Source organism: Mycteria americana, chromosome 10 (assembly GCF_035582795.1).
Source record: "Mycteria americana isolate JAX WOST 10 ecotype Jacksonville Zoo and Gardens chromosome 10, USCA_MyAme_1.0, whole genome shotgun sequence".
Lineage (NCBI taxonomy): Eukaryota > Metazoa > Chordata > Aves > Ciconiiformes > Ciconiidae > Mycteria > Mycteria americana.
The window spans coordinates 11,998,997-12,011,581 of record NC_134374.1 but is presented as its reverse complement, the minus strand read 5'-3'; the positions used below and the strand labels follow the sequence as shown (position 1 = coordinate 12,011,581).

Sequence of the window (12,585 nt, the reverse complement as noted above, 5' to 3'; positions counted from 1 at the left end):
CCAGGCTCACTTTACTGTGCTGGTTCCTGCAAGAGCTGCATGGTGAGATGCTCTGTGCCAGGAAATGCTGTATCAGTCAGACCCTTTCTGGACAGGTACCCCCCAGCCGACCCATGCACTGCTGCCTTCCCTAGTCCATGCAACAGGGAGTTAAACTCTCGGTGCCTCAACAGAAAGGTCATTAATAGACGACAAACTGTGTCCTAAACCAGTGTTACTTTCCTTCAGCCCAAAGCCCATGCGGCATCACTTATGTGACCAACTGCAAAGCAATCCTATTGCGCCTACAGTGATCCAGGACCTGCAGCCAGCAGCTCTGGGCTCTGCTGCCTGCTAGCAGAGACCACCCATGCTGTCGCGCTGCTTTCCAAGGAGCTCTCACATGCTCCTCCTGTTCCTGGGTAGAAGCACAAAACTCATTTCACCAGCTAGGAACTTGTGTACTAATGGAGGACTTGGCCAGCGACCTGAATGCTGGCCCTCAGCCGCAAACAGGACTGAGGTCAGTCATGAGGAAGAATATCCTGGTTTAACAATAATTGATGCCTATTCTGACCTTCACAGTCCTCAAATTAAAATGTATTTAAAGCTTTCAAAAGGTTGGGACCTTCTTCATTTGAACCTCCTAAACTCTGCTGCGAATTTTGTCATCTAGACGTAAATCAGGGTCCAAGTCCCTACTCTCCAGTCCATATGGTAAAAGGTGGGACTTTAGTTTAACACTCCGCAGATCAAGCCCAACTTTTACAAACCCAGAGGAAAGAAAGCCAGGGAGAGAAAGCTTCTCCACGTAGGTTATGCGCAGCCACGAGACACCCTGCCCCAGAAAGGCAGTATTCAGGTTGCGGGATTGCTAATCCAGATCTGTGCACTGTCAGACTGCCCTCCAGTGATCTGGATTAGGCGTGGGCACATACTTGCATTTCTCTTGCATTAGCCAGAGCACACAATGCAAACTTTGTGCCAATGTTATGCTTTTATGTCAGCTGTTACCTGATCTGCTGTGAAGTGAGAGCAGCGTGGATAGACTGTACCTGATCTAGCATAAACCCTGCCAGAACAAAGTTAACCCTTTAAATTAATTTCAGCAAGTTTGAACCAGTAAAGGAAGTTTATGCTGGATTAGCACTTTGTACCCAGTGGCTGTGACATTTTTGAACCAGCATTCTTAAAACTAGATTTATTTCACCTTTGAACTCTGATTTGAGTGACATCCCACACCTGGGAAGGATGGACACTTCCGTCCCACTGTCTGCACTTGGGGAAATGAGTGGCAACAGGAATTACACTTCAGGCTTCACACTGTGAACTCACAACATGCAATTTAGGATCTCATCCCACCTCGTGCACACAGGTGGCTGAATGTGTTTGAAGTGGGAGGTTGTCAGTCAGTCTCTGAGAGTCCAGACCCACAGCCTGAGGCACACTCCAGGGCTTGGACTGAGCCTCAATGGCAAATAACATGCAGTATCCTGATATTGGCTCAGTATGAGGAGCAACTGGATGGCTGTGGGCTTCCAAATGGAGATAAACTCATGCATAACCACCTCTGAACAGCGGAAGGGTTTATAATGCTAAACTCCAGCTGAATGGTCATCCATACAGGCAGGGTGATGCGTCCGCACATTTTAGACAATGCTTAGCTTCTCTGAAGGACCAGCTTTTTACTCTTGCCTTCCCCCTTTTCCATGCAGTGACTATTTAACACTGACACTGTTACATACACACTTGGTGATATTTAAGAAGCACTAGGAGTTTTCTAAAGTCAAGCTTGTGAATGATAAGGAATGCCGTAGTTGAAGCAGTCCAGGCAACCTTAAATCAACCCTTCTAGGCTCATGCAATACAATAGCTCGTCGCTACGTTGTTCAGCGCATGCAGAGAGGCTCTAAGGAGAAGCCAGGCTACAAGAGGAGGCTCTTTTCCACAGGAACCACTGCTAGAGGTGTCTGAGGAATCAGGTGGCAGCTGGAGAGGACGGATGGTTACTCCACTGCAGGTGACATTTTATGCCTCTGCCACAGTTCTTCCATGATGCTAGTCAAATAATTTAAACTGCATCATGGTCATCAAACTGTGTGCCTACTTTTTTCAGGGTGGCCAACACGACCCTGAATACGAACCACAGAAGCATCAAGCATTTGCAGCTGCAGCAGAGCCTGGCTGGCTGTGCAGGATCTCTGCGAAGAGCCTCAGCCTGGCACCACAGTTCCTCAGGATCTTGGTCACCGCTACCTGGGGACAGCGAACGCCTCTTCTTCCCCGAGTATGGGGAAAAGAGAGATGAAAACCTGCAATTGCCATGGGGAAGCGTGCACAGAACTCATTCACATGAGCAACGCAGACACGTTTCAGCCGTGTCCGAGACAACAGCAGTAAAGCTGCAAATGCAGTTATAATTTCTTTTAATTCACTTGCAACCACATACCCCACAAAAAAAAAATTTCACTCTGACCAGATGAAGTTGGCAAAGACGTGAGCTATTGAAGTCAGGAAAGTGTGGCATAAACTTAATTAAAGCAGCATGCAAACCTGCCTATCCCAAGAGATTATCTTGGGGCCCTGTTGTGCTAGGAGCTGTACAAACCTACACAGCATGACCACCCCCAAACACAAAAACTCGCTGCTGTTACTGCCAAAAATTACTAGATAATTTTTCACTATACTGGGTATACAGTTTCATTACTCTAATTACAAGGCTTTAATCCCTAATTGCTCAACTAATTTCTGTATTTGAAAAGGAAGAAGGATGTAAAGGATGTTTACCGCACCCACATGCCATTGACCTTAAGCCTTGATGTCTAAAGATGAAAGCAAGAAGGAAGGAAAAGTACATTTTGCTTTCAAAAGCAGAGCTTTGCATTTGTATCACAGACCCACAAACAGAGCAGGACAGAAAATATCATTGAAGCTTCACGACATCGTAGAGACAGTACAAAGTTTTGCCAAGAAAAAACAACGTTTTTGTAAAAGAAAACTAAAATCTGTCATTTGTGGAAATTGGGACTTCCAATGAAAACACGGTAAGTTTTTGGGAACAAAAGTAATGCTTTTTCTTTGGCTGGATGAATAAACTAAACTAGCCTAAGTACAACATCCTGATCAATCTGATGAGGGAGGACATCTCTGCTCCCCAGCTTGCAGTGGAGCAATCTGTCCAGCTGAATCCAGCTCGTCCTCCTGTTAGGGGTTTGTCCTGGAGCAGCCAAGGGCAGAGCAGAGGGGTGGGGACCGGGAAATGGAGAAGACATTCACCAAGCTCAGAGGTAGGATGAAGCAAGCACTGAGGGAGGTGCTCGCCTCCTCTGTACCAGCTTTACCACTCCCATCCCTTCCTTTCCAGAGTGCTGATTTCATACTAACTCAGAGAGAAACAAAACAAGGCAGAGCAGGAGAGAGAGAAAAATCTCTCTCTGCACCCCTCTCTGTCCCACACGGGTCCTGGGGAGGTGGGGCTGGAGAGGCAGAAAGTGGTGCAGCTTACCCCAAGCCTCTCAAGAGGTTGTCAAGGGTCACAGGCTCAAATTTTACCCGTGTTGTCCAAACTCTGCTCTCTCCTGCCCACACACAGACTTTTCCCCAGGTAGCTTACTGCCATGCCCCCTGCTCTACCTAGTAAATTAAGAGGGGGACAGATTTTAGAAAGATGTGAGGTGATGGGCAGGGAGGGAACTCAGTGATCAGACAAGGGCAAGCAACAAAGACCCATACCCAAACCTCCCCTCTTCTGCCTCATTTGCGTACCGGTACTAACACCATCCCTGTAGTACTCAAGTACCATTTTAGATCCGCACTTTGGTCCAACACACTACAGAAAAGAGCTTCATTTCCCCATGCAGGAGGAGAATTTAAGGTATCAGTCCAAGTCTCCCTCATCCCCGCCAGATCCCTGCATCAGCAGGTTAGGAAAGGACAGCCCTCCTCTTCCTCCTCCTCCCCAGGCAGAGAGAACAGGTGAAGCACAGAGAGAAGCAGCACCCCAGCTGCCCTCTGCAAGGGCCAGAGGACCAGCCTCCCGGCCCAGCCCTACCTGCCGAGGCTCCTCAAGCTGTGGCTTCCCCGCAAAAGACCGATGCGGAGCAGCCTGCAACCAATCTCCCAGCACTTTTGCCCCCCAAGGACTCGCAGCAGGTATCTCCGATCCTCCCTGGCAGCAAAGGCGGCTGTGGGCGAAGCTGAGAGCTTACCTGCCGGGCGGACCGAGAGGGCTGGCTCCTGGAAGCCAAGCCTTGTTTTGAGGAGGAGACTTGGGTGTGTTTTGCCCTTCAGGGGAATCAAACAGGTTTCTCCATTCAGACGACATGGTCTCCCCTCCCTGTAAGCTCTCCTCTACATTCCTTGCATTCTCCAGCAAATGCCATGTTCCCCAGCCCTGCGCTGCAACGGGACAGCAGAGAGCAGCCCCCCACCTCTCACCCCACAGCATTTCTTCTCAAGCCAAGCACTGCCAGACAGGCTTGCCCCACAGGAAGGGGGAGCAGGCACCCCACTGCTATTCAGGTACCGGCAAGCCCTTGAGCCTCAGAGCCGCTTACAGCAGTGGTACCCAGGTAGCATCAGGGACTGTAATTAGCACTCAACAGTGATTGTCTAGTTCTAACTAGTTAAATGAGGTACACAGGTGTGATTATCACTATTCACTGCAGAGAAAATTGCCAGGTATTCTTCTCTTCCTCAGTTTATTTCCCCTTCTAATTGCTGTGGTCACCACAAGATCCCCGAGGCCCAGCTTTGGTGAGTCTCTGACTGGACACAGCAAGACCCTTGGAATGCTTTTTGCCAGTTCCTAAAGACCGGTGGTTGGGGACATGAGTTTAGAGAACTTCTGAGAAGCCAGGGCTTCAGCCCAGGACTGCCACAGGTTGGTAAGAAGGCAGCAATGAAGCCCCAACCAAGCATCTGTCAGGACCTGTCCCCACCAGCACAGACTTTCCCCTGCCCCTATGAACCGATCAGAAGTAATGCCAAGTCTGTAGTAGATGAACTGGTGGAGAGAAGCGCTCCTGTGCTCTCCTCGCAGCTCTGTGACTGATCTGCTGTAGGATGGTAGGCAAACCACCAGTGGGCTGGGCTGGGATGTGCTATAACATAACTCATCCCTGGCTCCCAGCAGCACAACGAAGATAACGTCTGAAAAGCCCTGATGTCAACGTTGTTACGCCAATCACAGATCTTTCTCTCTGATCTACTCACGCTGCAACACCAGCAGCAGTGGCACAGGCTCAGCTGAGCTTTCTTCCCCAGAGGCTGCTGGTGATCCCAGCTGAGATAAGCACGGGCGAGAAGATGTAATATTCACAAAGCCACACCCTGAGCTCGGAGCGGGCACAGAGGGGTGTTCAACTCAGGAAAATTTAAAACGTTTAAAGTGGGCTGTTTAAAATGCAGCCCAGACCCTACACCTCAGTAAAGCATCCTCTGCTTCAGGGTTCCAGCTGACAGTGCAGCTTTATTTTGAGTAACCCCTGAGTCATCCCATTGTTTGCTGAAGGTTCGTTCAGGTTCTTTCCTGAAATAATAGTGACTAATAGCCTGGCCAGCCTTTCAGGTACAATAGGTCCTCTGCCAAGCAAGCAGAAGGGACACCCCAGGATCTAAGGACTATGCTTTTTTCCCCAGTGTGAACACACTGTTCCACAATGAGTGCTAAAAAAAAAAAAAAAAAAAAAAAAAAAAGCACCTATTACAAGCACCTTAATATTAAACACCAAAAGAAATGGATAAGGAGATCCTAAAACAATACACACAGAAGCTGAGTGTTGTTTTACTAGATGCAGACAACTATTTTGCTGAACTGGCACATATGCAGGCTAAAACATTAGTTGTCTATCAGCATCGCGCTCTTCCTTAGAAGAAAGGAACACAGCAAAGAACTGCTAATTAACTAAGAGGAGATAGGTGCAGTATTAAGTAATATTTTGTTATTAGCTTGAAAATAAATACAGGTCCAAGCATACGTACAAAACTTCCAAAGACAGGTCTTAAAGTCAGGGGTGTGGTGGCAAGGTAGAACAGCAGAGAATGTATTTCCGAGCTGGCAGCTCCATCACAACAACTTGGACGCACAAGTTGTCAGTGGAAGACACGCTGCACCGCATGTAGCCTAGTGAGATACAGAGAAATGCCAGGCAAGACACTTCTCCTCCACAACATGAACTACCATTCAAGCCCTGTCAACTCAACTCTCTATAAAGTCTCCTCAATCTTCAGCCTCCGTGTTCAACCTCCTGAAGCCACCCAAAGCCCCATTGATTCAGCACTGACCTTACACAGCCTTCCTCCATTTCAGGAGTCAGCTCCCTTGCTACTCCAATTTGAAATCTGTATCAGTCCCACACAGGGTTCTCCACGCTGTGCTAATCCTGTGGCAATGCTCCTGAGACAAGGGACAAAAGGAGACATTTCATTTCACTTAATGTAGCTGTGGTTTTCTGGTGAAATCACTACCTACGTAATTTCAGCTGCTGGCTAACACAGCTGTGAGATGTAAGGCTGTTGCACAGCAGCACTTGTTGAGTGAAGGAGAGCGTTTGCTTACTCACTGCTGTACATCACACTGGCCACATGCAGCTTCTTGGGAGTAAAGCAAGAGGAGATAGGTGCAGTATTAAGTAACATTTTGTTATTAGCTTGAAAATACAGGTCCAAGAATATGTACAAAACTTCCAAAGACAGGTCTTAAAGTCCAGGGTGTGGTGGCAAGGTAGAACAGCAGAGAATGTATTTAAGGCTTGTCTGGGAAAGCCAAGGGAGAACTACGATACTGCTACAACTGCCGCACATGGACAGCCTACATCGGAATAAAAGGGACTTTATTCTGCTATATCTACTCCCCCTTTCAGCTAATTTCCCATTTAAATGGGGTACAGTTTCATTTTATTTAAGAAGCCATGATTCACTTGTGAACTGCAGTCCTGGGGAGGGGCAGCAACACAGAGCCTCTCCTTCCCCTTATGTCCACGGTCCTTCCAGTGCTGAGGTACCCATGCCTCCTGCAAGTGCATTGCTCCACTGCGGCAATGCCTGCGCTTCAGTTAGTACCTTGTATGAAAGGCACCAGCTCACCATTGCAATTAAACCCGAGACCTATCCAGCACCTCCAGTTGTCTCTCCTATCTGTTTTGAAGCAGCGTAGCCCTTCACTTCAGGGGAGTTGCTTTCATTTGCAGTAATGTAACTGCAAGGAGAATCAAGCTCATGCATTTCAGAGACTCAAGGTCTGCTCAGGAGGATCACCAAGGGCAACATCATGTCTCTAAAACACTGCACCCTCGTCACCATTTAGCACGTGGCTGCCAAACATCGCTTTTGGCAGAAAGAGTAAAGCAGGGAAACTCTTCTAGTCATGATGGCTGTTGCTAAAGAGGAGCGGAGAAGTGGATGCTCCAAGGACAGCATGAATGTCATGGACCTCTCAGGGCGTGGTTTTCCCAATTAACAGCAAGAAAGAGAGAAAGCACTTTAAAAAGTCTGGAAAGAAGGAAGTCTCAAAAACAGTTGTCTTCTGGGACTGGCAGAACATGGAAAGGGACCTTCTATCTTTCTCACATGGACTAGGACAACACCAGAGGGTCAGCGACATTAGATACCACGGGAAATGTAGTATATACGTACATACATGTTAGCATACAAATATACTAATGTAAACCACAGCTTTGCCTTTTATTTCCCCATAAGGAGAGTAGGATGGGAACACACTTTTTTTTTTTTCCCCCTTTTTTTCTTTTTTTCCCCTGTAGAAAAGGCTTTTCATACTCTTTGTTCAGTTGAAAATAACCATGGCCAACCATGCAGACAGCTTTACCTTGAACTGAAGATTTCTGGGGCTGTCGTGTCACCACAGTTCACAGTACTCCCATACTGCAAACAAAGCTCAGCAAGTACATCTATGGTGCTCAGCAGCTTGAACAGTTAGGCACAATCAGTCCCAAACAAGTCTTTGTGGTTTTATCCCAATTAAGCCCTTAGATAAACCACTCTTTCCAAAGTATAGCTGGATGTCACTCACACCAGCAGGCACAGAAACCCTGATGGGTGTTTTTCTTCCTCATAATTACAGGAGCATATTCAGTTTTTAATGACATGACATTTCAAAATCACAGCAGTGGCCAGAGGCAGAAGTTTTTTTGCCAGCAAGTGGGAGGCCTGTGTGACATCTGGTAGAGCACCATGCCACAGGGCTGCTGAAATGCAGCACCACCAGGTCACTCCAGACCAAAGGCTAAAAGACCGTCCAGTAAGTCTGTAGGGAAAGTCAATTTACTTCACTTTAGGCACTTAACTGAGACAATCAGATCAGGAGCATCATCTCTGTAGCTTCTAGAAGAGGCTTAGGGATAAAGGCTCCAGATTTATGTTAGGACTCCATTCAATATGCAGTGTGTGTGTGCACATGTGCGTGTAGGGGGAGTGAAACTGGGTCTTTTTGCTAATATATATAGCAACAACTACAGTCCAAAGCTAGCAAAACTGTAACTCTTAACCACTGCAAGAAGCAGCAGCTTTTCCAAGCTAGCAGCTACAGGTTAAATACTGACAAATTCATGACGCTTTGGGAGAAAGCCACCAAACTCAGTCTCACTGGCAAGACCAGCCTCATCTGGAAACAGCACAGTTAACCTGCATACCTCTGGAGCAAACCCTGCACGTACTGAAGTCAACAACAAAAAGTCCCTTATCTTCATCAGTCCAGCAGCAGAATCCAAGAGGGGCATTTTTTTTCCTCTGTACCAGGTTAAAACCAAGAGGGTCTGGCTTGAAACCCCCCCACCCTGCTGCGGATCTGGACTCCCTCCTTGGGCCACAAGCCAAAGGTGCAGTTAAGGCTGCCATCCAGGTGTGCCAGAGAAGCCAGCCCAGCCCAAAGCAGGAGGAACGTCCTGTTGCTCTGTTTCAACAACACAACCTTCTCCAGGGACACACACGCGCTCCTGCAGCAGGGGAGGAGCGAGGAGCAAGTCGGAAGAGCCTTTTTTCCCCATCTCCAGTTACAAAACATTATTTTTGTGTAAAAGCTTTAGGTAAATTTCAGCCTGGAGTACCTGACTTTACCAGGAACTGGATTCTCCCTGAATCTTCTTTATGAGAAAAGCACAAGCACCTCTCATAAAGATGTTTCACAGTTAGCACTGGTTGATGCTTGTTTCACTGCTGTTTATCTGCCTCCCTTATATTCTCAGTGCACTGCAAAGCAGATAATTTGGGATCAGCGAGACACGAGAATTACATCACACAAGGAAGCTGCAGCCACAGAAACCACTTGCAGGCTGGAGAGAATGCCTAACAGCAAAAGATTTAAAGGACTCAGAACATTTAGGTAAAAAAATGTAAAAAATAATTCAAAAAAAGAAACAGAAGTGACTTGACCATAGCGTAAAAGAACTATCCAGGAGAGAACGTGGCAAGTATGAAGGGCACTTGCATTCAAGAAATAAAAACAGAAAAATCGAGGACTGAGCTGCAAACTAGACACTTTCCAATGAGAGTTTTTTTTGTTTGGGGGTGGGCTGGTTTTGGGTTCTTTTTGGAAGAGCAAATGGGAAGAACACTGCCAGTGCTCTGAAACATCAACAGATGAGCTCTCCATTTCTTGAAGTCCAGAAGCTGTCCCAGAGGGGATCCCTTAGCCAAACTGCAGCAGATGAGCCATACAGAGGTAAGCCCAGGAAAGCTCACAGCTGGCAACGCAGAAGGACAGGCTAGCAGGTTTGGCTGGCTGTGAACTGCAGTTATGCCTATACTGTAGTCTCTTCTTCCTAGGGTAAATCAGCCTGCACTAAGCTCTCTTCTGCCATGGGCACACACTTCCAGAAACAGCCAGTTTAAAACCAGTTTGCATAACTCTACAGTATGTTCCTCTCCAGACGTGCAGTACACATACCTTTAGAAACAGTGATGTCTACGAGGTAGGAACCTGCTCAGCTCTCAAAATCCAGGCAGCCAACGTTATGGGAAGGTGGTTGTACCAAGTTGCATAGCAATTCTTGTCATTCCTATGGCAGCAACGGACTCCTGCCTAAGGCATGCAGCCTCCCTGACCAGTCCAGCTTGTATTTGAACAGTTACTACAATATATTCTTAAAAATTTTCTAGTCATGAAAAATTAGTCAACACCACTCCAGAGCACTGAACTCCATTGGAACATTTCCTGTTTTTTTGATAACACTCTCTTCTGTGTAACTCTCTGGCCCCCATCCTTGCACTGAAGGTGGAAGGAAGGTAACTAACCCATCAATCCTTTGGGCCTTTGCCAAGGTGACAGAAAACCAAAGCCTCAGTAGAGACTGAGCACAGCTGTGATGAGTAGAAGGGTGTAAAACCACTACACCCATTTGTTACAAGGGAATCAAACTGGTTTTTCATGAGGTGTCATTACAAAGCACTGCCAAAATGCCAGACCTCACCTTCCTAATAGCAGGTAGCAGAACAGAATCGTATATCCTTGACTACTTAGTGCTAGAATAGAATAATCTCACCCATGGTCACGAAGACACACCTGCACAGGAGGTCAGGAGCTCTCAGTGCTGAAGCAAAATGATCTTGTCAGCAAGCACAGGGCAAAAGGGAGGCTGTGGCTAAATGCCAGCCTGATGGCATTGCTAAGACAGTAAAACAACATGTGCAATCTCGTAACAGAAACACCTCAAACGTGCTCTGTTGCAAGTAGGGAGATGCCTATTTATTTCTCATCACTAACTCAGAAAGCTTCCTCTGGGCTCTGAGGCAAACAAGTTGCTTTCCTTCTCCCATAATAAGGACAAGTTGCACCATCACTTACATCTGTGGACCTGGCACTTTCCAAAGGCTTGCACAAGCATTAGCGAAACTCGGTAAACAATCCTCTCAAGGAGCAGAGTCCAGCCCACTCATGCCATGTTTGGCTCTGCAGTGCTAAAAGGTGCGGGAACTCATACTAGTGCTTGGTGATCACTAGTATCAGCAGATTTGAATAACATACGCAAGGGTCTACTGAGTCAAAAGGTACCTCCTTTCACAGCTTCACAAAAGGCTGCATTTGAGCACTGTAATGCATCGTAGGTCCCTGTATTTATAAGTCACTGAAGGTACTGAGCTTCCAAAGTGGTAACCACGTGCTTGCGTGATGCAAACGTTATCCTCCACCTGAAACCTCCCACATATCCACCTCAGGCTTGACTTAAATTTGCCTCCATGCCTTTTTGCTCACTGGACATGCAAGATAATTTCTGACCTGCTTTTTCATCTATTGCTCCTCTTACCCGTTTCAAGTAATTACAACCAAACCGCCCTTTTTCCTTTTTGGCACCAAGGTGTGTCGGGACAAGAGCTTCCCCCACACTCTATAGGCAAGACTGAAAGGTATTTCTTACACTGTAACACTCCTCCTGTCCATATGTCCCCTTTGCAATCTCTCTGTAAAAGGGGAAATGGGGTTCTTGGTTACCTTAACTCCACCTAGAAAAGCACTTTTATGCCTCTCTCTTTCCCTCCCTCTCCTTTCTCTAGGGTAAGCAACAGAAGATAACTCCTTTATCTCTCCCACTGCTTGTCAAACCAAAAACAGTCTCAGGTCAGCAAAATTAGGAGCTGCAGCAAGAAAAAGCCAGGAAAGCAACATGAGAGAGATAAGAAGTTTGACAAGTGCTATAGGAAAGTCTTTGAAGTCTTTAGCAGCTCCTGTGGAGCATTACTAAGAACAGATTGCAACTGCATTTGACCCTAGATATTTGGAAGGAAATTTTGATAATGGCAATTTTGCTTTGTAGCCTCCTGCTTGCATGCTGACACACACAAGATACAGGTTGCGAAGAGGTGGCATGACAAATAAATCACAGGCAGGAAAGTACATAAGGATCTCATTGCCTTGCCCAGAAAACACAAGATGGGACTTATGCAGGTGCTTATTAGGATGAGAAAACGAGTTGAGAGGAGGAGGCTTGATCAGGGATAGAAGAGGCTATGGATAAAGCAAGGTTCCTCCTCTGTTGTGGCCAGGGGTATAGGCACAGCAACGTCAGGCTCCATCACAGCAGCAATGCCTGTTTACTTCTGTTTTGGAAAACAGAAGCCAGTCAGCCTGCCAGAAGAAATGCTGGGAACTGACCTAATTATATAGGGACTACCAAGTCAAACCAACTTCAGCATGATGCAATGCTTCTTTCCATGCCCAGCTCTGGGAAACTGCTCGCCCCCATACAAGCAAACCTCTGGTTTACCCATCTTGTATTAACCAGACACGTGAGGGAAACCATATTGCCTGCTGCTTTTTATCCAGCAGACTTGAACTTCCAGTGCCTCTTGTTTCCGTAGCACTTTCTGGTTGTTACCTTCACCTCTTACCTTGACAGTCCTCCAAAGACACGGGGAGATGAGTAACCCTCTGCTGGAACTGTGTCCAAGGACTGAGAGACAACATTTTTGGGACTGATTGAAGCTGCAAGGCAGACCTAGCTGGGAAATGCCATCTAGAGGCCAAAATGTGCTTTTACCTATTTTTTATGTTTGACTTCAAGTAATCGTAGCGCTTGCTCCTTTCCCTTCAGTACAATCCTATTCTCTCACCACCTCTCTGTGGGAGGGCAGTGTTATTTCTGCTTCACAGATGAG

At 46.9% G+C, this 12,585-nt stretch overlaps 1 protein-coding gene across 1 annotated transcript in view; it reads right to left on the bottom strand.

The window, feature by feature from the left end:
• Positions 1 to 6,378, bottom strand: part of ZNF185 (zinc finger protein 185 with LIM domain) — a 54,639-nt gene extending 48,261 nt beyond the window's left edge. Inside the window, exon 1 of the mRNA XM_075513314.1 lies at positions 6,265 to 6,378. The gene's annotated coding sequence lies outside the window, so the exon portion shown is untranslated. The remainder of the gene's footprint in view (positions 1 to 6,264) is intronic.
• Positions 6,379 to 12,585: the final 6,207 nt, after the last annotated feature.